This window comes from Malaclemys terrapin, chromosome 1, assembly GCF_027887155.1.
Source record: "Malaclemys terrapin pileata isolate rMalTer1 chromosome 1, rMalTer1.hap1, whole genome shotgun sequence".
Taxonomy (NCBI): Eukaryota; Metazoa; Chordata; order Testudines; family Emydidae; genus Malaclemys; species Malaclemys terrapin.
Genome location: NC_071505.1, coordinates 337,976,045 through 338,002,501, shown reverse-complemented (window position 1 = coordinate 338,002,501; position 26,457 = coordinate 337,976,045). Strand labels below are relative to the sequence as shown.

At 46.2% G+C, this 26,457-nt stretch overlaps 1 long non-coding RNA gene across 2 annotated transcripts; it reads left to right on the top strand.

Moving 5' to 3' along the window:
• The first annotated feature begins 623 nt into the window (after window positions 1–623).
• Window positions 624–15,061, top strand: LOC128831206 (uncharacterized). 2 transcript variants are annotated; one of them, XR_008443777.1, is made up of 3 exons: window positions 624–841; window positions 11,649–12,086; window positions 14,009–15,061. It is a non-coding gene; the product is annotated as an uncharacterized LOC128831206 (long non-coding RNA). The 2 variants fall into 2 exon arrangements; XR_008443778.1 differs by lacking the exon at window positions 624–841 and adding an exon at window positions 2,957–3,063.
• Window positions 15,062–26,457: the final 11,396 nt, after the last annotated feature.

Sequence of the window (26,457 nt, the reverse complement as noted above, 5' to 3'; positions counted from 1 at the left end):
ATATGACATCCTTCCCAATTGCCTGGGATTGTTTGCTGGAGTCTCAGAATTGGTCTTCTTGGTTTTGCTCCCATCTATCAGAGTCTTCTTTTTTTGCATCGTGCAGTAGAGAGAAAGGCTGGTCCAGTGGATAGGGAGCTAGCTCTGAGAGACCTAGGTTCATTTCCCTACTTCCCCCATGGACTTCCTGTATGGCCTTAGGAACAGAGTTTCAACCTTTTTTAGGCACTCCAAGATACAGCGAGGCATCTAGTGGGGTTTACAAAGCACCAACCTTCTAAGTGCTTTTGAAAATCCCACTAGGTACCGAAATACTTTTGAAAATCTGGTCTTTAGTCTCTCTGTGCCTCAATGCGCCATCTGTACAATGCAGATAACAGCACTGCTCTTCCTCACAGAGAGGCTGTGAGGAAAAATAGGTTAGACGTTGTGAGGTGCTCAGATATTATAGTGATGGGACCTGTGACAGGGTGTACTGGCCACACACTGGACAAGAAGGGGTTAACCCCACACAACGGGCAGAGGAAGCCATGCTCCCTCGCCCCTACTGGGCATGCTCCAAGTGCTGGCTCAGTTTAAAAGGGAGCATTCCAGGCTGGCTACTAGAGAGGAAGGAGGATGCATCCTGCTGGCTCCAGCTTGGGAACAGCCAAAACCCCAGACGGTGGGAGCTGGAGATGCTGAGATTCAGGCAGACACCCGGATACCTGTAGACGCCCTGTGGAGGCTGGAGTCACTGCGGGTAGTGCAGCCAGAGGAACCCGGAGACCGTGAAGATGTCCAGGCCACAGCATCAGGGGATATGGTAGAAAGAAGTCCAGGAAAACTAGGCAGTGGACCGGTTAGTGAACTGGGTTTTGAGTTGGTGTGTTTTGGCCGAATCCCCGCTGACTCAGTAGCACGCACATTTGCCAATACTAGGGCCCTGGGCTGGGACCTGGTGGAGAGGGGGGGCCTGGGTCCCCTTAACCTGGGTGCCACCCCCCAGGGAGCGGCCCACTTCCCTGACTCTGACCATTAGGCCACATAACCCCGCTAAGGAGGGCGACTGTATCGACTCTGACCACTGGGCTGCACCGCCCTGACGTCAAGGGCGACTCTATTGCCTGGCTATTGGGCTGTACTACCCTGAGGCTAAGGGCAGGCAGGCAGACTTAAACTTGGGGCTGCGACACCCTTGCCCTGCCCCAAAGGGGGAAAGAGTGTACTTGCCCTGCGACAGGGCTATATAACTACCACAGGTAAGACTGGGAATGTCTCTATACCACTGCTATCCCTCCCTTTGGTTTTGGCCCCTTCTTTTCACCTATCCCCCTCACATCTCCCTCTTTTCTGAGTGTAACCTTGGCTGTATTTCTTCTGAGTCTCCTGTGTTCTCTTGGATGCCTCCCCCACAGAGGGATTCCTGTTTGTAAAGACTTCCAGATCCTTAATTTAATTACCAGCCCTTTCTTATCTTAATCACCCTGCCTCTGTTTATAAGCAAAATACTGGCTTCCTGCCCCAGGGGCACAAGCTGGGAGCAGCACCTCTCCTCTGCAGAATTTACATTCCACACTCAGCCTGTGCTGCAAATAAGAGCTTCACCTGGGGCTAGGATCTGCGCTGCGAGCAGACCTCCTGTACGAAACTGCCTTAAATGGCACCCCTGACTGTACCATCACCTTACAGTAATTCCACCTAGACCACATTTCCCTAATTTGCTTTTGAGAATGTCATGTGGGAATGTATCAAAAGCCTTACTGATATCAAGATACATCACACCTACTGCTTCCCTGCCACCCACTGCCATTAATCCTGTCAAAGAAGGAAATTAGGGTGATTTGGCATGATTTTTTTTTCTCGCCAATTCCTTGCTGGCTATTCCTTATGACCCTGTTATCCTCCAGGTTGCTTACGAATCGATTGTTTAATCATTTGTTCCAGTATCTTGCCACCTGTCCAAGGAAGAGTGATTGATCTATAATTTCCCAGATCCTCTTTGTTCCTCCTTCCCGTGTTTGCCCTTCTCCAGTCTTCTGGAGCCTCACCCATTCTCTAGGACATCTCAAAGGTAATTACTAATGGTTCAGAGAATGCTCCAGCTAGTTCCGTAAGTGCCCTAGGATGAATTTCATCAGGCCCGGCCAGCTTGAATACATAAAACTTATATAAACATTCTTGAACCTGTTTTTTCCTTATTTTGGCTTGCATTCCTTCCTCCTTGTTCTTAACATTAATTGTGTTAATTATATGGTCCCCATTAACCTTGATAGTGAAGCCTGAAGCAAAATAGGCATTAAACACCTCCACTTTCTTGATGTCATCAGTTATTAGTTCTCCTTCCTAGCTAAGAAGAGGACCTACAGTTTCCTTCATCTTTCTCTTGCTCCTAACATATATAAAGAACTTCTCCATATTGCCTTTTATGTCCCTTGCTAGGTGTAACTCATTTTGTGCCTTGGCCTCTCTCTCCGTGTTCAGACATGCTTTTGCTATTCTTCTGTGCGCCTCTTCAACAATGTATCATGTTTCCACTGTTTGTAGGATTCCTTTTTGATTTTTCATGTCCTTAAAGAGCTCCTGGTGGAGCCATATTGGCCTCTTCTCTTTTATTCGCACTTGAAAAGACAAGACCACTGTGAAGAACACGGGGCTGCTCTGTAATCATTTTATTAACAGAGTTCTATATGTTTGGAAGGAGGCTGACTGTGCAAATAGGGGGTTAATTCTAGAAGCGACTGACTGCATGTAGGGAGGACAGGGTACAATGACTGCAGACAGCCATCCATTGGCTGTCACTTAAAAGAACTCGAACAAGTGGCTCTTGTGTTGTTTACCTCCGACCAGCTGCTGAGCTCACTGGATTAGATTGTCAAGTGTGTGGGGGCAGGGAGGGGGCGGGGGTGAGAGGGCAGGTTTCCCAACTGTTAAACACAGGAGAAACAAAACAGCTGGGAAACTGAGACCAAGGACTTTGGGGGGAATACCAGTGACCTTCTGGAGGGAGGGGGCAGTTGTTGGGAGAGACAGTAAGGAGAGACCTGCCTACATGATGATCATCTAGGTAAAACTGACCTACAGGTAGACCTTTTGTGTTAAATTTCCCCCTCCCCCCACCTTATGTTATGCTTTGTTCCTGTGGTTAAACAAACAGTATTTTTGTCTAAGAAGGCAGTTGGCCACCCCTGCAATCTAAGGGTAACAAGCTAAGTTCCCTGTAAGCCACAATCACGCAGGAGCCTATTTAACACCGTGCAGGCGCTCAGGGAACCCACCTGGGAACCTGCCGCGGCTGGGGAAGGGGCACCCCTCCCCTGGCCCCCCAACCTAGCCTGGCCCCCCTGCCACAGCCAGGGTGGCCCTCCGCCCCCAACTTTGCTGCAGCCCAGACCTGCCGCAGCCGGGGCACCTCTACCCCGGCCGGCGCGGCTCAGATCCGGCCAGGATAGCCCAGCCCGGGCCGGGCCAGGGCAGTGTAACCTGGCCAGGACCCAGTTGCGGCTGGGGAAGCGCAGCATGGCGCGGCCTGGACCCAGAAGCAACTGGGGTGGCCCAGCCCAAACCCAGGCGGCCTGGCCCTGTTGCAGTCACCTCTCCCCAAACCCAGCCCCAGCCGGACCTGCAGAAGCCGGGGAGAGGCACCTATCCTGCGACCCCAGCCCTGGAGCTGCCACAGCAGGGAGAGGCGCCTCTCCCCCATAGCTCAGGTGCTGCTGTGGGGAGAGAGGGCTGGGGGGAGTCCTCTCTCCCCGCCGTAGCCCTGGAGCACCCTCCTGCACCCCAAATCCCTCATCCCTGGCTCCACTCCAGAACCTGCACCCCCAGCCGCAGCCCTAACCCCCCCACATACCCCAACCCACTGCCCCAGCCCTGAGCCCCCTCCCACACTCCGAACCCCTCAGCCCCACCCCCACCACATGAATTTTGCTATATGCACTGATATGAAGGTGACATGTCACACATCACCTCCATATGGGTGCACGTAACAAAATTCATTCCACACATGGGTGGGAAAAATTAGAGGGAACACTGGTCACAAGCACCCAAAGGGAAGAACTGCAGGTACCTGAACCCGGTAGGATCTGCTGGGAAAGTATGGATGATCGACTGGGCCCTGACTACAGTACCTGTGTAAGAGTGGGAGAATCATGGGATTACACTCCAGGGAAGGTAAAGGCAGGATACCTGAAGAGGTGTACTGTAAGTGTGATGACCACTCCAATAGGCCCTAACTGGAGTCAGGATGGCTACATACTGGAACAAGTTACCTAGGAAGGCTGTTGAATCTCTGTCACCATAGGCACTAATTTCTTCTGGCACCAGTGGGTGCTTGACATCCCCCTGCCCCGCCCCAACTCCGCCTCCTCCCTGACCCTATTGGACTCTTTCCCCAAATCCCCGCCCCGACCCTGCCTCCTCCCCTGAGCATGCCATGGTCCCGCTCCTGCCCCTTCCCTCCCACAGCTAGTTACACCGCGAAACAGCTGTTGCCGAGCGGCAAGCACTGGGAGGAGAAGCGGGGTCGCAGCGCGCTCAGGGGAGGAGGCGGAGGCAGAGGTGATCTGGGGTGGGGGGACGGGATGGGGAGCTTGGCTCTGGTCTGCACCACCAATTTTTCCCCGTAGGTGCTCCAGCCTCGGAGCACCCACAGAGTCGGTGCCTATGTCTGTCACTGGAAGTTTTTAAGAACAGATTAGATCAACACCTGTCAGCGGATGGTCTGGATAATACTTAGTGCTGCCTCAGTGCCGGGAACTGCACTAGATGATCTATCGAGGTCTCTACTGTAGTAGGAAGAGCACCTGAGACATAAGCCCTTGTATCCGAGGTCTGGGCTAAAGTAGCAGTCAAAACTTTGCTAATATAAAGCAAAGTTCATCTGTGAGCTAGAGGCAGGCCCTGCTCACAGAATCTGGCAAGAACGGGGCTGATATTGCAGAAACATACATTCCTAAGAAGTGCTAGGCACAAAACACACACACACACATTCCAGAAGGATGGTACCAGAACACTCCAGTCCCATACCAAGAATGGTACAAACACATTCCTCAAACAGAACAGGAACACACTGACCCCTCCTAAAGATAATGTCAGGATGACCGTGTGGTGGATAGAGATGTAATAGGTGATGGGTGGTAACCTCAGAGGTGTCAACTAAATACATCAGAGGAGCAATACGTAACTTGTTTGTATTCGTGTATAAAGATGTATTTTAGAGGGAGTGTCTTTGTTTAGCCTAGGGAGGAACAGAAAGTCCTGCCGTTCAATGAGCTGGTCCATTGTTACGTGCATACATGTATTAGTGGTTTGGTAGAGTCTGCGGGATACTAGTACCATGCTTTGTTGACAATAAACATGGCTGGGTGCCTTTGTACCTTAACGGATCTCGTGGTCATTAGGCTGTTCACTCTCAAGGTCTGCTGTGCCAGCTGTCTGCGCAGGTCTGGGGCGGCACATAGAGAGAACACACACACACACACACACACAGCCAAACATCTAACTTCATTGGTGACGCATGACCGCTAATCTTGTAAGTAAGCAAGTTGTCCTCTGTGGTTTTAAAAAAAATAAAATAAAAGTTATAGTTTTTACATATAGTTTTAAAATAAAGTTTAATATAAAATTATAAATGCCTTGTTACTAAATTAATACAAAAATTGGCCAATAATATACATTTTTATCAATTTTTAGTAAAAGTTTTAAATAAAAAGATAATTTGTTTATTTAAATATTTAACCCTTTTTTTTAATATTTGTTTGCCTTATTTTGTATAGTTATAAATAGAATTCTGGCGCCATTTGTTTTTAATTGTACGTTTGTCTTGTATGTCATGTATGTTGTCCTGTGTGTGTCACATGACTTTTTTATCATACTTTTATTGCAACAAAATAAATAAGTTTTATACCTTTTTAAAAAATATAAGTGGTACCACACTATTTTAATATTATGTTTGGGGTATAACCATCATAATATAATTAATACAATTTTTTTCAAAATTCAAGAAGGTCTCCGTTATAAATATATGTACATATATTGCTGCCTCAACAAATAATGCAATTGAAAACAAAAAATTGTCTTTTATGAATCACAGTTTTGTTTTTTATTTTTATTTTTTATTTAAAGGGGAAAAAAGGAGGGGAATCTCAACATTAAGGTAAAGGTAATATTAACAAAATATCAATTTCTTGTTTGGGTTTTTATAAACTTGTTTGCACTTTTAAATATAGTTATAAAAGTGTTATAGCAAAAATGTTTAAAAACAGTAATTTATGCATAAAGCTAATGAAACAATTTCAACAGGTTTCCACCTTTGTCTCACAAACACAGCAAAGTGTCATGAAAATTTAATACCCTAGAAGTGTTTGCACAGACTTGCATTTAAAATTTATTTTGGTTTAATTTTATACACTTTTCTTTTATGATATATTAAAGGAAAGCAGTGGTTGTTAACATTTGTGCTTCTAAACAGTTAAGAAAAGTGGAATTGCTATCACAAGCAAATTAACTCTAAAAAGCTTGATAAAAATTCTGTTATTAACTCTTTTGCTAAAACAGAGTGCTCTGCAGGGGAAAGCAATCCACCTTGTCACAGAAGATTGTGAGCATCTGTTTAAGCAATTAAGCATTACATTTAGTAATAAAATATTAGTAAAGCACCTCAAGTCAAAATGAATGTCTATACAACAATTGCAAAAGTATAGCTTACGTCATAAAAAATTTGGTCCCCATCATATTGTAAACAAACTAAGTTAATATGCATATTAAATGCGGGTTACTAACAATAAGAAGAAATGTAAAAAAAAACAAAGTTATTATATTAACTAATTGAAGATGCTTAAGGTTGCATCCCACAAACCAAAAACACCAGAAAAATATGACACCACAAAAACGCCAACAAATATCAGTATACAGTAAAAACAAAAAATACCCCACAAGCATCAAAAAGAGAAAAACGAAGTGCTTTACAAATAAGAGACTGGTCAACTACACCTCAGTCTACCATATATAAACAATTAAGTTAACAATCAGCTAAAAACCACTAGCTGAACCAGGTTGAACTGTCATTTAATTTGAAAATTTAGCTACTGTGTAAAAGTAACTGTATTACTGTATTTTTGATGTACTGTTGTATTATTGCTGTATAACCTTTACCATGTGCATAACATTGCTAAACTGTTTAACCAACACACAGGTAAAAATCAACAAATGAATAGCAGCAAACAACATGAAGGCAAGGAAAAAACAAATTGGTAAAAAAAATTAAGTTACACGGTAACTACAAATTGGGTAAACAAATTCCCTGGTAGTACCAGTCACAATTTGGGGTCAGTGACACTTCATCCTAAGTGAGGCACATGTTATTAAAACAATCTTGTTCAGTGTCTGGGTACCAACACTAAATCCTGATACAGGAATATTTAAAAAATTTATTACTGTCCATTCAGTAGGTTATCTGGAAGACAGCATCCATCTGAAACAACTGGATCTACTTTAGCTACTGGTGTATCACAGAGCAATCAATGAAACAGAGAAGCTAGCCATTCATGTTCCCTGTCCTGCAAAGCTTACCAAAGGGTAACAACCAGCAGTAAGGGTAACCTATAATAGTGGTTTTCAAACTTTTTTTTGTGGCGACCCACTTGAAGAAAATTGTTGATGCCTGTGACCCAACGGAGCTGGGGATGAGGGGTTTGGAGTGTGGGAGGGGGCTCAGGGCTGGGGCAGACGGTTGGGGTGAGGACTGCAGGGTGGGGCCAGGGATGAGGGGATTGGAGTGAAGGAGGGGGCTACAGGTTGGGGGGGGGCTCAGGACTGGAGCAGGGGATTGGGACGTGGGGTTGGGGCACAGGTTTACCTGCGGTGGCTCCCAGTCAGCGGCACAGCCAGGGTGCAGAGGAGAGGTTCCCGCCTGTCCTGGCACTGCAGACCACGCTGTGCCCCGGAAGCGGCCAGCAGGTGGAGGTGTGCAAGTGGCTCCGTGTGGCTGTCACCTGCAGGCACCGCTCCCCCAGCTTCTATTGGCTGGGAACCAGCCAATGGGAGCGTGGAGCCAGTGCTCGGGGTGGGAGTAGTGCGCAGATCCCTGTGGCCCCCCTGCCTATGAGCCGGACCTGCTGCTGGTCGCTTCTGGGGCACAGCACGGTGTCAGAACAGGTAGGGACTAGTAGTTTTTACTGGCCGGTCGCCAGGCTCCCTGAACGCTGAGCAAGGCGACCCAGTGCCTTGCATTCTGCAACCCAGTACTGGGTCGCAACATGAACTTTGAAAACCACTGATCTATAATATGATAGGACAGTACTGTGTAGTAACTAAAGACAAGACATTTATATATAAAGGCCTCATTTGTAATGTCACTACTCCATATTTCTGTTTTACTTCTCATATACATAGCACTATGAAACACACTGTAATAATGCCTATCCCAGTATTTCAAAACACTCAGCCTGCTACTAATAATAATACAGGTGGTAATTACAGTTACCCTAATAGGAATGTGTTGCTAGCTGTGGCACCAAAGTAAAAGTGGCAGACTACAACAACAAATTAAAAAAATTGTTATGCTTGAATATAAGGTGGTGTCATATGTACACATACATTCTATAATATGGATATGGTGTATTATACCATATCCATATTATTCATATGTATTAATTATCTGGCAATGCCCCCAAGGCTCATTCATAAAAGTACATTCTTCAATCAAAGTCCTGAGCCTAACATTCCCAGGCCCACCATCAGGGCTGGCTCTAACTTTTTTGCCGCCCCAAGCAACAATAACAAATGCCCCACCATAACAACCCCCCCCGCCGAGCGCCACCCTGCCGAACCAAAAACAACCCCCCGAGCGCCACCCCGCTGAACCAAAAACAACAACAAAAAACCCCGAGCGCCGCCCCGTCGAAACAAAACAAACAAAACTCTCAGCGCCGCCCCGCCACCCCAAGATTGGCTGCCCCTTACAAGGTGCCACCCCAAGCAAGTGCTTGGTTGGCTGGTGCCTGGAGCCTGCCCTGCCCACCATAATGGACTAAACTCAATTGGCAAATAAAATCTGTCCAGAAGTCCTACAAAGAAATGTGCAGACCAAGGGACAAATGGAGCATTAGTGTATAAATTGTAGGACTGGAAGGGACCTCAAGAGGTCATCTAGTCCAGTCCCCTGCACTCATGGCAGGACTAAAGTATTATCTAGACCAGGGGTCGGCAACCTTTCAGAAGTGGTGTGCCGAGTCTTCATTTATTCACTCTAATTTAAGGTTTTGCATGCCAGTAATACATTTTAACGTTTTTAGAAGGTCTCTTTCTATAAGTCTATAATATATAACTAAACTATTGTATATAAAATAAATAAGGTTTTTAAAATGTTTAAGAAGCTTCATTTAAAATTCAATTAAAATGCAGAGCCCTCCGGACCGGTAGCCAGGACCCGGGCAGTGTGAGTGCCACTGAAAATCAGCTCGCGTGCCGCCTTTGGCACGCGTGCCATAGGTTGCCTACCCCTGATCTAGACCATCCCTGACAGCTGTTTGTCTAACCTGCTCTTAAAAATTTCATATGATGGAGATTCCACAACCTCCCTAGGCAATTTATTCCTGTGTTTAACCATCTTGAAAGTTATGAAGTTTTTCCTAATGTCCAGTCTAAACCTCCATGAAAGCAACGGCAAAAAATCATTTCTCGCCTTTTTTCCTGGGTTACCCGTGCAGACAACATACCATGGGGTGCATGGAGCCCGCTCAGCTCACTGTTACCGTATGTCTCCTGGGTGTTGCTGGAAGATGCGGTACTGCAGTGCTACACTGCAGCATCCCCTTGCCTTGCCTTGCGGACGGCAGACGGTGCAATACGACTGCTAACAGTCGTCGTTGTCCCGTGGGTGCTCCTGGCCGACCTCGGTTAGATTGGTCGGAGGCGCCTGGGCAGACATGGGTGCTCCTGGCCGGCCTTGGTGAGGTCAGTCAGGGGCGCCTGGACAAAAATAGGAATGACTCCAGGTCATTCTTCTTTAAGTTTCGTCTAATGGAGATTCAGTCCTGCCTGGAATATCATGCCAGCTGAAAGCTTCGGCCTCAGGCTGCTCTCCCAGTCGGCAGCACTATGCAGTCGCACCTACCCCAGCCTACCCCTTGCTCCAATGGCTCAAGAAGCCTGGACAATAGTAAGAAGCGGTTCAACTATAGGCTGAGCAAGTGCGTAATGGTGGTAGAATGTGCCTTTGAACGTTTAAAAGCTCGCTGGCGCAGTTTACTGACTCGGTTAGACCTCAGCAAAACCAATATTCCCATCGTTATTACTGCTTGCTGTGTGCTCCACAATACCTGGGAGAGTAAGGGGGAGACGTTTATGGCAGGGTGGGAGGTTGAGGCAAATCGCCTGGTGGCCTGGCTGCTGATTACACGCAGCCAGACACCAGGGCGGTTAGAAGAGCACAGCAGGGCACGCTGTGCATCAGAGAAGCTTTGAAAACCAGTTTCATGACTGGCCAGGCTACAGTGTGAAAGTTCTGTTTATTTCTCCTTGATGAAAACCCACCCCCTTGGTTCACTCTACTTCCCTGTAAGCCAACCGCCCTCCCTCCCCCCTTTGATCTCCACTTGCAGAGGCAATAAAGTCATTGTTGTTTCAAATTCATGCATTCTTTATTAATTCGTCACACAAATGGGGGGATAACTGCCAAGGTAGCCTGGGAGGGGTGGGGGAGAAGGGAAGCATGTGGGTGGGGTAGTTGTAGGGGCACCCCCTAGAATGGCATGCAGCTCATCATAGAAGCGGCATGTCTGGGGCTCTGACCCGGAGTGGCCATTTGCTTCTCTGGTTCTTTGGTAGGCTTGCCTGAGCTCCTTAAGTTTCACACGGTACAGCTGCAGGTCCCTCTTATAACCTCTGTCCTTCATGCCCTTGGAGATTTTTCAAATATTCCAGCATTTCGTCTTTTGGAACGGAGTTCAGATAGCATGGATTCATCTCCCCATACAGCGATCAGATGCAGAACATCTCGTTCAGTCCATGCTGGAACTCATTCAAAATTTTGCACGGCTTTTCCTGTGTACCTGGCCAGTGCATCTAAATTGAGAGTAAAAAGAACAGACTAACACGGCTGCTACTCTGAAACCTAAATTGAGAGTGCTGTCCAGAGCGGTCACAATGGAGCACTCTGGGATAGTTCCCGGAGGCCAATAGCGTCGAATTGCATCCATACTACCCCCAAATTCGACCCAGCAGGGTCGATTTCAGCGCTAATCCCCTCGTCGGGGAGGAGTACAAAAATGTTAAGATTTTACGAGCCGTTTCAGTTGACAAAAATGGCTTCGTCGTGTGGACAGGTGCAGGGTTAAATCGATCTAACGCTGCTAAATTCAACCTAAACTCATAGTGTAGACCAGGGCTAAGTATAAAGAAGTCAAGGGAAGTTGGATTATACCCCAAGATCTCAAGAGCTGTCAATCTAGCACCATTCCCCATTGCTAAATTCAATTAATCAAATGTATCTATTAAAGGAGTCACTATTGGGTGCTGTTAGTTTGTAAAAGATATTTTTCTTAGTGCGTGAGTAAGGCCCAGTCTTTGAAGAAAAGCTGTAGTCTTAGTCTTCTGATGCACATTTTTTGGGAGAGGAAGGGCTTTTCAAACAGCAGCAAAATTTGCTCTCTGTTTAATCTCTCTAGATTAAGCTCCTTGGGAAGAAGGCATTGGCATTGGCTGAGATTCCTGAAAGAGGAGTTTGCCTGCATGCTGTTAATCACTGATAGTCAAGTCTAAGTGCTTAGACCTGCTGTGGGACAATGTTTCTGTGGAAGAGTCTGCGCAGCCTGCACTAGCAGTGAGCTTCCCCCACTGAGAGCTGAGACCACTGAGAGCTGAGTGGAACCTCAAGAGACCAACTTGCAGAGGTCACAGTGGCAGATGCAGAAGTTGACGGCGCAGGGCCAAGGGCAATGAAGCGGTGGAGTGAACGATGGCACGACGAACAACAGTGGCCAAAGCGAGCAACCAGTGGCTGGAAGAACAAGCAAGGTGTCTTCTGCCCTCCCCCCGCAATTGGAGGTGAACTCACGTGAAAGCACCCCTTAACTCTGGGTCTCCACTGACCAAGGACCACAACGGTGAGTGGGGTGTGGTAGAGGGAGAAGGGAGAGGCATGTTAAAGGAACATTTGGACTATGTTTAAGGCTAGGTCTACACTACCCGCCTGAATCGGCGGGTAGAAATCGACCTCTCGGGGATCGATTTATCACATCCCGTCGGGACGCGACAATCGATCCCCGAATCGGCGCTCTAACTCCACCAGCGGAGGTGGTAGTAAGCGCCGCCGACAAAAAGCCGCAGAAGTCGATTTTGCCGCCGTCCTCACAATGGGGTAAGTCGGCTGCGATACGTCGAATTCAGCTACGCTATTCACGTAGCTGAATTTGCGTATCTTAAATCGACTCCCCCCTGTAGTGTAGATGTATCCTTAGTGACTTTGCTCCAGAATGCTAGATTTCTGGCTGGGAAACTTGTATAAATATACATTTCCTAGTAGGCCAAGATTTTTAAAATACATTTGCCAAGATCGTTATCTCACACTGTCACTATCTCAAGATATCATGATCTTGGGGAGTTTCTGTACTAAATATTTTTATTATTATAATTAGGTTTTACATAAGAACGGCAATACTGGGTCAGACCAATGGTCCATCTAGCCCAGTATCCTGTCTTCTGACAGTGGCCAATCCCAGGTGCTTGAGAGGGAATGAGTAGAACAGCCAAGCATCAAGTGGTCCATCCCCTGTCATCCAGTCCCAGCTTCTGGCAAACGGAGGCTAGGGACACTCAGAGCATGGTGTTGCACCCCTGCCCATCCTGGCTAATAGCCATTGATGGACCTATCCTCCAGAAACTTATCTAGTTCTTTTTTGAACTCTGTTATAGTGTTGGTCTTCACAACATCATCCCCCGGCAAAGAGTTCCACAGGTTGACTGTGTATGTGAAGAAGTACTTCCTTTTGTTTCTTTTAAACCTGCTGCCTATTAATTTCATTGGGTGACCCCTAGTTCTTGTGTTATGAGAAGGAGTAAATAACACATCCTTATTCACTTTCTCCACACCAGTCAAGATTTTATAGACCTCTATCCTATCCCCTCTTAGTCATCTCTTTTCCAAGCTGAAAAATCCCAGTCATTTTAATTTTGCCTCATACGGAAGCTGTTCCATACTCCTAATCATTTTAGTTGCCCTTATCTGTACCTTTTCCAATTCCACTATATCTTTTTTGAGATGGGGTGACCACATCTGCATGCAGTATTCAAGATCTGGGCGTACCATGGATTTATATAAAGGCAATATGATATTTTCTATCTTATCTATCCCTTTCTTAATGATTCCCAACATTCTGTTCGCTTTTTTGACTGCCGCTGCACATTGAGCAGATGTTTTCAGAGAACTCTCCACAATGACTCCAAGATCTCTTTCTTGAGTGGGCTAACAGCTAATTTAGACCCCATCATTTTATATGTATAGTTGGGATTGTTTTCCAGTGTGCATTACTTTGCATTTATCAGCACTGAATTTCATTTACCATTTTGTTGCCCAGTCACCCAGTTTTGTGAGATCCCTTTGTAACTCTTCACAGTCTACTTTGGACATGTCTGCTTTGGACTTAACTATTTTGAATAGTTTTGTATCATCTTCAAATGTTGCCACCTCACTGTTTACTCCTTTTTCAAGATCAAATATGAATGTTGAGTAGGACTGGTCCTAGTACAGACCCTTGAGGGACACCATTGTTTATCTCTCTCCATTCTGAAAACTGACCATTTATTCCTACCCTTTGTCCTATCTTTTAACCAGTTACTGATCCATGAGACGACCTTCCCTCTTATCCCATGACTGCTTAGTTTTCAAAAGTCAATTTAAATGAAAAACATTTCTTAAATTGTTTGATATTTTTGTTTTAGAAATCTAGAACTGTTGTGTGTTTTGGCATAATCTGCATTATCCTTATGTTAAATTCGCATTTAATTTATTCATATGTTTTCTATGTAGCAGATCAAAGTGAAAATGAAAAGACAAAAAACAATGCAACCGTTTTTCCACTCTAAGGCCTCAAAAATCAACCAAGATGAAGAACACACTAAGAACAAAGAATATACCAACATGTCATCTGAAGGCTCACATGGTATATTAACATCTGAACAGCCTGAAGCACAAATACAGCTACCTACTTAAGAAACAGCGTCTCCAAAACCTAAAGGCAGTTCCCAGTGTTTGTCAATCAAAGTTTCCCATTTACTGAAGTTACAAAAGATGGTTACTGGTGCACTTCTTGCAAAACTCTTCCAAAGAAGGAAAGCTTCCCAAAGCTACAACTGGTAAAAGTGGTCAGGAGCTTGGTTTGCCAGACCGATCATCAAAGCCAATACTGACAAACTACATGAAAAGGCTGAAAAACACCAAGCCCCTAAGAAAGCCTTATAAGCCAATCACTGTCAAAGCCAATTTCAGTAGTACCCAATGAGGCTGTTAAGAATGCTGGATACACAACACAGTTTATTCGAACAAACATGGCTGTTGCTTCATACTTTCTTTTTAAGCAAGAGATACCCCATACTACACACTGGAGGCCAATGTTAAGTGCATTGTCACTTGTTAGGCCTTGGCTACACTTGCGAGTTACAGCGCTGTAAAGCCGCCCACAGCGCTGTACCTCACTGACCGGCTACACTGGCAAGGCATATACAGCGCTGTATCTCCCTGGGTACACCACTGCAGGTACTCCACCTCCCCGAGAAGTATAAGAGATACAGGGGAGTGGCTACGACTCCCCCCTGTGAGTGTGTACCAGGAATCAACCTGCAGCGCTGTACTGATCACCTTGTCAAGTGGCCAATCCTCTCCATTGTTGTGACCCGCCGCAGGAATGCGGAAGTGCCGGTTTCAAATCTCGTACCACAGAGAAAAAGCAAACAGTTTGCTGTTTGCTTTGAGTGAGTGAATGAATGAGCAGGGGGCCGGGAGTTTGGAACTTGCAAAATAGAGTGCTGACACTCCAAAAAGCACTCTCTTCCCTCACACTCCCTAGCACACTCCACCTCCCCCCCCCCCCCCCGTTTTGAAAAGCACGTTGCAACCACATGAATGCTGGGATAGCTGCCCATAATGCACCGCTCCCAACACAGCTGCAAATGTTGCAAGTGTGGCCACGCCACTGCCCTGGCAGCTATCAGTGTGGACAGACTGCAGCGCTTTCCCTACTCAGCTGTACGAAGACATGTTTACCTCACAGCACTGTACAGCTGCAAGTGTAACCAAGCCCTTAATCAGGAAGTTGGATGCAAATGATCACTATCTTTCTGCAAGATCTGCCTAGCTACACTGACCCAAACACAACTCATTCCTCCCTCACTTCTCCTCTCTAGAAGAGATATCTCCCTATTAGGCATGTGGGTTACAGTTGCACTAAGAAAATACAGCAGAAGCTCAGAGTTACGAACATATCAGGAATGGAGGTTGTTTGTAACACTGAACAAAATGTTATGGTGGTTCTTTCAAAAGTTTACAACTGAACATTGTCTTAATACAGCTTTGAAACTTTACTATCTGATGAAAAAGTCTGCTTTTAGCCATCTTAATTTAAATGAAACAAGCACAGAAACAGTTTCCTTCCCTTGTCAATTTTTTTAAACTTTCCCTTTTTTAGTAGTTTATGTTTAATGCAGTATGGTACTGCATGGTATTTGCTTTTGGGGGGGTAGGGTGGAGTCTGTCTGCTTACTTCTAGTTCCAAATGAGGTGTGTGGCTGACTGGTCAGTTTGTTATTGTGGTGTTCGTAACTCTGAGGTTCTACTAGACCCAGACTCTGTGTCACTGATTTTTCCTACAATAGGTAACTGATTTGCAAGGCCCCACCATCTGCTATAGCTCAGCAGATGTGAGACACTATGCTGATACACACTATTTTAAGTGGCTAAAACAGAAGTCTGTTCTTACATTGTAGTGGCTTGTGAGTAATCCTTACACCAGAGGTTCCTCTTCTTGGTTTGAGTTAGTATATAAGCAAGATTGTAGGATTGGGCCCAGACTTTCCTAGAAAACAGAACAGCTACAAGTACACTTGGGGGAAAAAAATCACGGTTGGCAGGCATGGCCAATGAAAGAAGGAAGCGGTGTTAGAAGCTGGTGTGAACAAAATACCTGGGGCCTTGCTAGGCAATTTCAGACAGTACTGTAGACAGAACAGGGGGTCAGTAGCTTCTGGTGAGATGCTTAAAGGCCAAAACAGAGAGACCAATGTGAACAGTGCAGGGATACCAACATGAAAAATAATTCTGCAGTGGGAGGGAGAGGGAAACAACTTGCAGAAGTGGAAAGAGGAAACAAGGAGAAAAAAGAGGTTGTGTTATAAAAAGGGACAGAGAAGGGAATTTTATTAAGGAGCTTTTCAAATGAATTGGCCATTATCATCCATTTGGCAGTCACGAGAAGATTATTCGGCCCCTGTCAGACAGGGAAGCAATTGGAGCGCCAATAGTCAGAAAATTGTTGCCAGCTGTCAGAGCTCCAAGCTATTAGAGGGCAATGGGCCAACACGAATCAGGCTGTCAAGAAATGCATTTGCTTGTCAAGAGATTAGGGGGCAGCCCTCCAAAGTGCTCAACAGGGGCTTGGCAACAGAAACAGAGATAGACATACAACTACCCTAGAATCTAATTGTGGTGAGGACAGTGACCAGAAAGTTCTTTTTATAAGGAAATAGAAGGAGAAGGAAGCTACTGAACTGTTACCAGTAAGAATCTTAGGCAGCCGCTTGTCATTAGTGAAATTGGCCATGTGGTAACACATAGCACCTTTGATCTGTTGAGCTTCATGTTACAAAAATTAACCAATTAATCCTCAGAACCAGGGCCAGCTCTAGGCTCCAGCAAACCAAGCACGTGCTTGGGGCGGTACATTTTCAGGGGCGGCATTCCGACCATCTTTTTTTTGCTTCGGGCAGCAAAAGCATAGAGCTGGCCCTGACAGCAGCAGCGCATTGTGTGCAGGGTGCACCCTGGGGCTGCTGCGGTTCACGCCGCGGGGGAGCAGTACCCGCACCTTGTGGCTGGGCCGGGCAGGTTCCGAGCACGGGACACCCGGGCTGGGAGCTGCCCCACGGGGCACACGGAGCCGCCTGCAGGTGATGCAGGGCGGCCGCCCCCCAGCGCCACAGCCGGGGCTGGGCGAAGCGGCCCAAGCCACCCAGGGACTGTGGCAGGGCAGCCAGAAGCAGCAGCACCAGCGGGGCCATAGAGGGTAGGGCGCTGCCGTGGGGTCCCACATGCCGCTCTCCGGGGCTCCACTCCCTCTGGGGCTACCCTGCCCTGGCTCCTCAGCCCCCTGCCGGGGCAGTCCCCCGGCTCTGGCCTCCTGGGTCCTGGCTGGTCCTGGAGGCGGGAGCCTGGCTGGAGGGACCCTGGGCTGAGGCGCGGCCCGGGAGCCCCGCTGCTTATCCCGACCCTGCCAGCGCCAGACTGGCTGGAGGCGAGGGGGGAGCGGGCGGAGTGAGCACTGGTGGGGGGAGAGCCCAGGGCTGGGACAGCAGGGGGTGAGGTTGGGGTGGGGTGGGGGGGAGAGCCCAGTGCTGGGGCGGCAGAGGGTGCAGGTGGGGGGGGGAGAGAGAGCCGAGGGCTGGGGCGGCAGGGGGTGCGGGTGGGTGAGGGCACTGGGGGAGGGGGGAGCAGCCAAAAAATTTTTTTGCTTGGGGCTGCAAAAAACCTAGAGCCGGCCCTGCTCAGAACACACTAGAGTTGCTGCTTAGTCCTCTGCCCAGTGGGCTGGTTCTGCTTTACAGCCTGAGTCTGAGGTTCAGACTGGTAGCTGCTTTGTTTGGAGCGGTAGGAATGAGAAGAAGTTATAGAAAGAGGCAAATCTGAACCAGAGCCCATGGAGGCTGGTGTTTTCTTTCTCGACATCCCAGTCACAGCCAGGGTGCTCCTACATAAAGCCAGCCAGGACCTGATCTGAGATGAGGCATCAGCCTGTGCATGTATAACCAAACAGGTAGCGGATGATTCTCCAAGTCCTATGGTAAAGTATAGCTCAGTAGCCAATTTATAGCACCGCCTTAGAGAAAAATTCAGCCCCACCTGTTGGCAGCAATAGGAACAGGACTGAGAACACTTCGCCCTTTCATCTCACTTTCAGTGGCTGCAGACTTAGACTTGAATTTGAACCCCTAACCTAAAGGTGAGAGTCTCTGTATCCAATTACCCATCCCCTGAGCCATCCAAATTCTGGTTTTTAATGTGAATCCATGAAGGAGTCTTTCCATTTAAATAATTATTCGCTCTCTGTTCCACCCACCCCCATAAAACTCTGAGTGATAGCAGAGCAGTACCATAGGCTGTCCATGTGTACAGCAAGGGCTGCTTTTCTTCCTGCAGCATCTGCAGGAAATGGAATGATAGCGTAGGCACCCTTTACTAGCGGGGCTGCTGAACTTCATTGGGAATGTTCCATGGGAAAAGCCTGTGAGGGGCAATCTAGCCTTAGAGACCACAACTCCCATGATGCTTTGGGGAAAGAGGTAGTGACTTCCTCGTGCAGGGAGAGCAGGCGGTGGACTCCATTTTGGGGAAAAGGAGTGAGATTGCTGCTGTGGAGCTCGGTCCATACCAGGAGCTGCTGCTGAGAGCCTGCAGGGGCTTTGATTGAGGGAGCCTCAGAGGCTGTTGGTGGCTTCACTGGGGTCAGAGCAGAGACTGTTGCTGTGCCTAGAAAAGACTGAGGTGGGGCTGCAGTGTGGGAACTGTGAGGAACCCCCACTGTTGTTTGGGAAAGCACTTGCAAGGGAAGGGGCCCAGCAGAGAGACTGAGTCTGAGGAGAGGCCGAGTGATCTTCCCACGAACCAGGGCCCAGAGCTGCTGGCACTTGGTGGGACCAGCTCCAATCGTCAGAGGGGTTGTGCAGCGTGTTGCCTTGGGTGGACTGACGCACAGAACCAACCGAGCGCTGTCTCCAGCTGCAGGTCTTCCAGTGCGCCCACGCCAGCAAGTGCCTGGGACTCTGAGATCCAGAGGAGTGTGCGCTGCGGGGTGGGGTGAATGGTGGCAGGGTAAATGCCAGTTACATACGTTTCATTTATCACTGTATACATGAGTGTGTGCAGGTGCCAGCCAGGTGGAGGTACCGCCAATTTTAACTTCCTTTAGGAGTAAAGGGACTGCAGCAGAGGGGTGACTAGAGGATTCCCACCTATCCAACAGCACCACTGGGATACTCAGGATCTTCTTTAATGTCAACAACATCAGGCGCCCAGGCACAGGTGAGTGTTGCCTGTTCCCGAGTGACCTAGGGAGGAAAGGGGGGTTACAATAGTATACTACAGATGAGGGGAATGCACTCCAGTTAGGACTGGTTAGGACCATATTCCTCCTATAGAGCAAGGAAAAAATATAGTCACCTACCATCTGCCTCCCCTTTTCTAGATGCATTACAATGAAAGAAATTCTAGACCCATCCTCCAAACCCTTCATATTTAGAAATATTTACCTTTTCTTTTTTTTCTGGTAGATCCTTTTGAACATTTTTTTTTTTCAGGTTTTTTTCTATTAAGAATGTTTGCTTCTTCTTTGTATTCCCTCCTTCATCTGAAGTGGTTCTAATTTGCAGGAAAGAGGAAATAGCCTTACCCACCCCCAAGTCCAAATTCCCGGGATTGCATAATTGACCCCAATTGAATTATCTGGAGGTGTTTTCACCTTCCACTGAGTCATCACATATTTTAGACTCTGATTGAGGCAGTATGCCAGATGTGATGGACCAATGATCTGATCTGTTATAACAAACCCATGGTAACTAACAGCTGCAGCACAGAAGGCATGGTACTCTGAACTCAATGTGGCCAAGTGATTGACCAATAAACTGTTTATTCCAACTATTTTTGTTTTTAAAATGCAGTTTACAAAATGAGAGAGGAAGGCTTTCAGTTGAGTTCTGCTGCTCTAATTACCTGATCATTACAAATAGCACTTTTATTCAACATCATAGATGTTTATACACATGGGGATCACGTGATAGTATGACAACCAAACTGATTATAAAATGATACAGTAACACTGGAGATCAAGCATCTAATGGACAATACTTTCCCAAGTGCAGGCTGCGGTTCAGATCATCTATCGTTAGCCTCAAAAATAAAATTAAAGCTTAACAAGAAAAGATGTTTGGCAGGTGCACTGTGTCTGGACTTGTCTAGAATCAACAAAAACTACATGACTTCTGTATAACATGTGTCTGAGGCATTGACACAGGTGAAAGGAGAAAAATCTAAACAAACTTTTCAGTAAAATGAACACTCTCATGCTTGAAGCCGTGAAAGCACACGTTCTGACTGAAAAGTCAGCATTGGACCACACCATGTTAAGTGAGAAGGTATTGGAGGTGGTGGAAAAAACGATGCAGAGTGAAAGAGTGACTTGGAGACTGAAGAATGTAAGAGGGAATACAAGGAACTGAGTAGACAGATTCAAAGGGAGACTAGATGAGACAAGTGACCATATAAAGGCAGAATGTGTGAAATTTGAGAATTATAAAGAGAGCAATAACACAAGTTATGGTTACAGCGGTCAGCTTTTCAGTAAGAAATCTTTCTCTGCAATCAAATATAATGAAAGATTACGATGGCAGAGTTCTCACTGACGGTGATGATACTGAACACAGATGGCGAGATTACGGTGCTGATCTGTATGACTCAGAGCCACTTAGAGCACAGTATGACAGAAAAGAGAGTACAGAGTTGGATCCATCAATCCTGCAAGAAAAAATGGTATGTGCTATTATGAAAATGAAGCCTGGGAAAGCACCAGGGGTAGAAAACATACCAGCAGAATTATTAAAAGCGATTTGGTGACTGTGGTATTGATCTCACATGGAAAATTCGCAACCATGTATGGATGACTAGAAATTGGCCAGACGACTGGATAAAGGTAATCTTTCTGGCCTTACCAAAGGCAGGAGACATAACAAGGTGTAGTAACTATTGTGTCATCTCCCTGATATCACCTGTGAGCAAAATTGTACCTAATCCTGGAGCATATGAAGTAAAGGATAGATGCAGAACTACCACCACCACAAGTTGGTTTCAGACAGGGCCATGCCAAACATCATCAAATTGTGACTATTCATGACATCACTGAAAAATGCAGCATGTACAATCACCTATTGATTTATTGACTATTCAAAAGCATCTGATACCATCTGACTGTGACCATCTTTGGAGGATCCTGAAAAACATAAGGATTCCTAAACATCTCATTGAACTCCGTGTTTCTACCACCACCACCAGACCACAGTGTGAACAGCAGTAGGTGACAGCGAGTGGTTTTCCACTGGGCTGGGTGTGAGACACAGGTGTATTTTAATTTATCCCCAAGCCTTTTCAACATATATGAAGAATTTATTATGAGACAAGTCCTGAAAGGTTTTGACAAAGTGGAAAGAGTTCAGATTTTCACTGGTGGGCACCTTTTAACCCACCTTAGTAGTTTATCTCAGATAGAAAATTGTCTCATCACAATATTTTGCAACCAGAATTCTGCCTTCAGGCTCCTTGCACATAGGTGGGTGATCCACTTACGCACTTGGTAATCTGATGTGTCCCTCTGCTAGTTCAGTGACTCAGCTGTGGCAGCCAACCCTGCTTACGCAGCATAAAGTATCAGTAACCTAAAATGACACTTAAACACATCGGGGACAGGTGCATTAAAAACCACAGACTTGCATAGATGAGACCGATGAGGGGGTAGAAGATTGAGGAGAGAGGATCAGTTATGCCAGTGGTGGTGGTCATAATTTCATTGCTTTGGGTGAGACAATTTTGTGTCACCAGAGTAATTAGGGGTAGAAATTCTGACTACTTAAGTAGAGCCTTAGCAGAAGATCAGCAATGAAAATATTCTTGCTGGCTGGAATAGTTGGTGGGAATTGCCAACAATTTCAGAAAGGAAAGACAGACAGTTAGGGTGAACCTTACCAATCAAAATAAATCAGTAACAAGTGCCTATCCATTGTTCTAGATGCTTTCACAATGATTCCACAATATTATACAAGACTTATTGCTCTAGCTACTGGTTGCCAATGGCTCCCAGTGGCTACTGCAACAGCCAGGGGTCAGCTGGGTATAAGAGCCCCTGTGACATCGTCTTTCCCCCTAATGTCCCTAATGCCATGTCCCTAATGCCAGCCTGAGGGAGTGGGTTGGAGTAGGAGCTCTACAACACCAGAGGATCCCCCTCCAATGGGAAAATCATCCCCTTCCCAGCTATACAAAGTGGCCTTAAAGCGGGAGAGAATCTGGCCTTATATTTCTAAGCACAATTTATTCCCCACGTACCCTAAAACAGAGATGGGCTTTGTAGCCTGTTCTGAAAGTTAACAAAGACACCTATACTTTAAAAGATATTGATGTGCATTATGTACACAGTGCTACACACCACAACGTTTTCAGGCAACCTGGGAACAGAAACCCAGAACTTTCCAAAAGCACCTATGGATAACTTTACAGTGTTTGGTAACACTTGGAGGCTGTATAACCAAAGCCAAAAAGGAATTTTAGGTATGCTGCCTCCGCATTGGTCAGTGACCACCCCTCTGGCAGTAATCTCAGGGGGAAGGTGTGATGTTTCACTCCATATTATTTATGAAATATGCTTATGATATGAATATGACATAACTGAGGTATACTTTATGGAAGATGGCTCATGTGAGATATCATTGGAAAGGTTCTGATTTACTGAATGTGATTATCCAATTTGTATGCCTGTATCATTTCTGTATCTGAAGTTAGGAATATTAACTCCGTATCTGCATTTCAAATGTGTTACTTTGGGTGTCACCCCCAGACCGGGCTAATGGACCATTAGCAGAGACAATGGCCTGTGAAGGAGCTTGCTCTTCTTACGGATGCTGGAGACCGCCTACGAGCAATGGCTGCGACAGCCATGCAGACATGGGTCTGAGTCACCAAATACTGGATACCCCTCCTCCCCTTTTGGAATGCCAGTGGTTTTCCACTAGAAGACAAAGGGTTCCCGCCTTACGCAAGAGCTATATCAGGCAGGGGAGTGATATCATCATGGTTATCCTCTGCCTCCCCACTCAGAGAGACACTGAAAAAACACCTGGAAGCAAGAACTGAACTGAGGGGAGAAGGGCTGAACCCAAGCAGGAAGGGCATCCAGCTTGCGAGTAGTAATAACTGAGGTTTCAAGCGGGAGACCAGTGCATCTGCCTTTCAAGACTGTCTGTAATCCGCCTGCAGCAATACCTAGGGTGAGAAATTACTATTTGTAAGCAATTTCTTTAGTGAAACAAGCTTAGCTTGCGTGTTTTTGGTTTTATTTGCTTAGTAATCTGCTTTGTTCTGTTTGCTACCCCTTTTACCACTTAAAAGCTGACTTTTATAGTTAATAAACTTTGTTTTAATTATTATTAAACCCAGTTTCTGTCATTTCTAACGGGTGGGAGGGGAAGAAGTTGTGTATACCTTCCTCCACATTGAGAGAGGAGGCGGATTTCATAATATACCTTTGGGTCTGCACTCCAAGGGAGGTGGATACCTGAGTGCTGGGGCAAGTCCCTTAAGCTGAGCCTTCCCAGAGCTCCTCTCAGTGTCTGTTCTGTTCTGCAGTTGGATGTGGCCCTGCCTGTGTGTGTGTGTGATGGAGGAGACTTAATGGCTTGGCTCAGCAAGATCGGTTAAAAGGGTGCCCAGGCTGGCATAACAGGTGGGCTCAGTGATATCTCAGCACATCAGGTGCCATCCTAAGGGGGGCAACCCGTCACATTGAGTACTTCAGCTTTTTCCACATCATCTGTCACTAGGTTGCCTCCCCCATTCAGTAAGGGTCCCACACTTTCCCTGACCACCTTCTTGTTACTAACATACCTGTAGAAACCCTTCTTGTTACCCTTCACATCCCATGCTAGCTGCAACTCCAATTATGCTTCGGCCCTCCTGATTACACCCCTACATGCTCAAGCAATATTTTTATACTCCTCCCTAGTCATCTGTCCGAGTTTCCATTTCTTGTAAGCTTCCTTTTTGTGTTTAAGCTCACGGAAGATTTCTCTGTTAAACCAAGCTGGTTGCCTGCCATATTTGATATTCTTTCTGCATGTCAGGATGGTTTGTTCCTGCAACCTCCATAAGGCTTCTTTAAAATACAGCCAACTCTCCTGGACTCCTTTCCCCCTCATATTAGCTTCCCAGGGGATCCTACACATCAGTTCTCTCAGTCAGTCTGCTTTTCTGAAGTTCAGGGTCCGTATTCTGCTGCTCCCCTTTCTTCCTTTTGTCAGGATCCTGAACTCGACCATCTCATGGTCACTGCTGCCCAGGTTGCCACCCATTTCTACTTCCCCTACCAATTCTTCCCTGTTTGTGGGCAGCAGGTCCAGAGGAGCATGGCCCCTATTTGGTTTCTCCACCACTTGCACCAGGAAGTTGTCCCCAACATTCTCCAAAAACTTCCTGGATTGTCTGTGCACTGCTGTATTGCTCTCCCAGCAGATGTCTGGGTGATTGAAGTCCCCCATGAGAACCAGGGCCTGTGACCTGGAAACTTCTGTTAGTTGTCCGAAGAAAGCCTCATCTACTTCATCCTCCTGGTCTGGTGGTCTATAGCAGATGCCCACCTCAACACCACCCTTGTTGCTCTTGCCTCTAAACTTAACCCAAAAACTCTCAACAGGCTTTTCTCCAGTTTCATACTAGAGTTCTGAGCAATCATACTGCTCCCTTACATATAGTGCAACTCCTCTACCTTTTCTCGCCTGCCTGTCCTTTCTGAAGTTTAAACCCATCCATGACAGTGTTCCAGTCATGTGAGTTACCCCACCAAGTTTCTGTTATTCCAATCGCATCATAGTTCCTTGACTGTGCCAGGACTTCCAGTTCTTCCTGCTTGTACATGAGTTTATGACCATTAATTCTCCTAATTCTCCTTTCAATTACATTGGTATAAATCAGATATGATTCTATTAAATTCAATGGAGTTACACAAGTATAAAGCCTGAGTACACAAGAGAAGAATTAGGCCTTTAATCCACTAGACTATATAGCCATTGGTTAAGCATGCGAATTTGCAGGTGTTAAATTAGCAACAGAAGCCTATTGTTCACACTGTGTACTAAAAACAATGAGGGTTACAAAGAAGAATTGATTATTTAATGGCTTCAAAGTTCAAGCAAGTTGTGTTCAGACTGATAGCTGAATATGAAAGTGTCATGCAAAATTGGATGTAATTTACAGTGTGTTGCTTTTTCAATAATAAATTAAAGTTAATTCTTTACATTTGGAAATGCCTTTCATCTGAGGAAAGTATTCTAAACAATTATTGTGGGGCTTTTTAAACTTGTGGGAAGATTTTCAAAAGCACAAGGGGCAGTCAGACACCTAACTTCCTTTGAAAGTCAATGGGATTTCGGCTCATAATTACCATTTGTGCCTTCGAAAACCTCTCTCTTCACTTTTTGAGTCTAATTTGAGAGTGTTTCTGGTTTTACAACCCCTGGGCCAGATCCTTAGCTGGTGTAATTCAGCGTAGGTCTATTGAAGTCAATAGTAGCTATGACAAGTTATACATGCTGAGGATCTGGCTATCTGCCTTTACTTCCTATTTGAAAGGCAAGGGGAGTATCAGAGTAACCCTAGAAAAGACAGCACCCAGCTGCTAGGCTCAAACTTGGCTGTGAAAAACATAAATACCCCCTGTGACGAGTTCCCTAGGGTGCCACATGGATCTGGGGTACCACTAAGCCCTCTGTTTTACCAACCTGGGTTCCCTCTCACACTGTGATGCTGTGACAAGCTGCAAACCTCTCCAGGTACTGAACTTACACAGACATCCACCGGCAAGGATGCCCCCAACTGACTTACATGAATGCTTTTGCCAGCCACTCATGAACCAACAATAGAAAGGCTCCAACCAATTTCCCCCAGCTCCCCAGCTTTGCACCCCTAAGCTGTACCGTCTTGCCCTGGTCCAGTGTAAGTTTATAACCCAGTCTGCCCCTCCCTCAATGTAGAGAGGACATGCACCAGCTCTTGTTCCTGAGCAGATTTCCCAAGCACTTCAAGCAAAACACACTGTTTTGAGTAAAATATAAAACAGATTTATTAACTACAGAAAGATAGATTCGAAGTGATTATAAGTAATAAGTGTACAGATCAAAGTTGGATACCTAAGAAATAAAAGTAAAATCAGAATCTGAGTTATATACACTAGACAGGAGTTGAATCAAGCAGTGTCTACCCCTGGTAGATAATACAAGTCGGTTACAGATCTTCCATACACAGGCTGGAATTCTCTTCCAGCTGAGACCACCTCCCCAGTTTAGTCTTTTTCCTCCAGATATGTTTCCGGGTATTGAGTTGTGGGGGGTGAGAGGCCAAGTGATCATGTCACTTCCCCTCTTTTATAGCTTCGTCCAGCTTGCTGGAAAGAGGCTTTG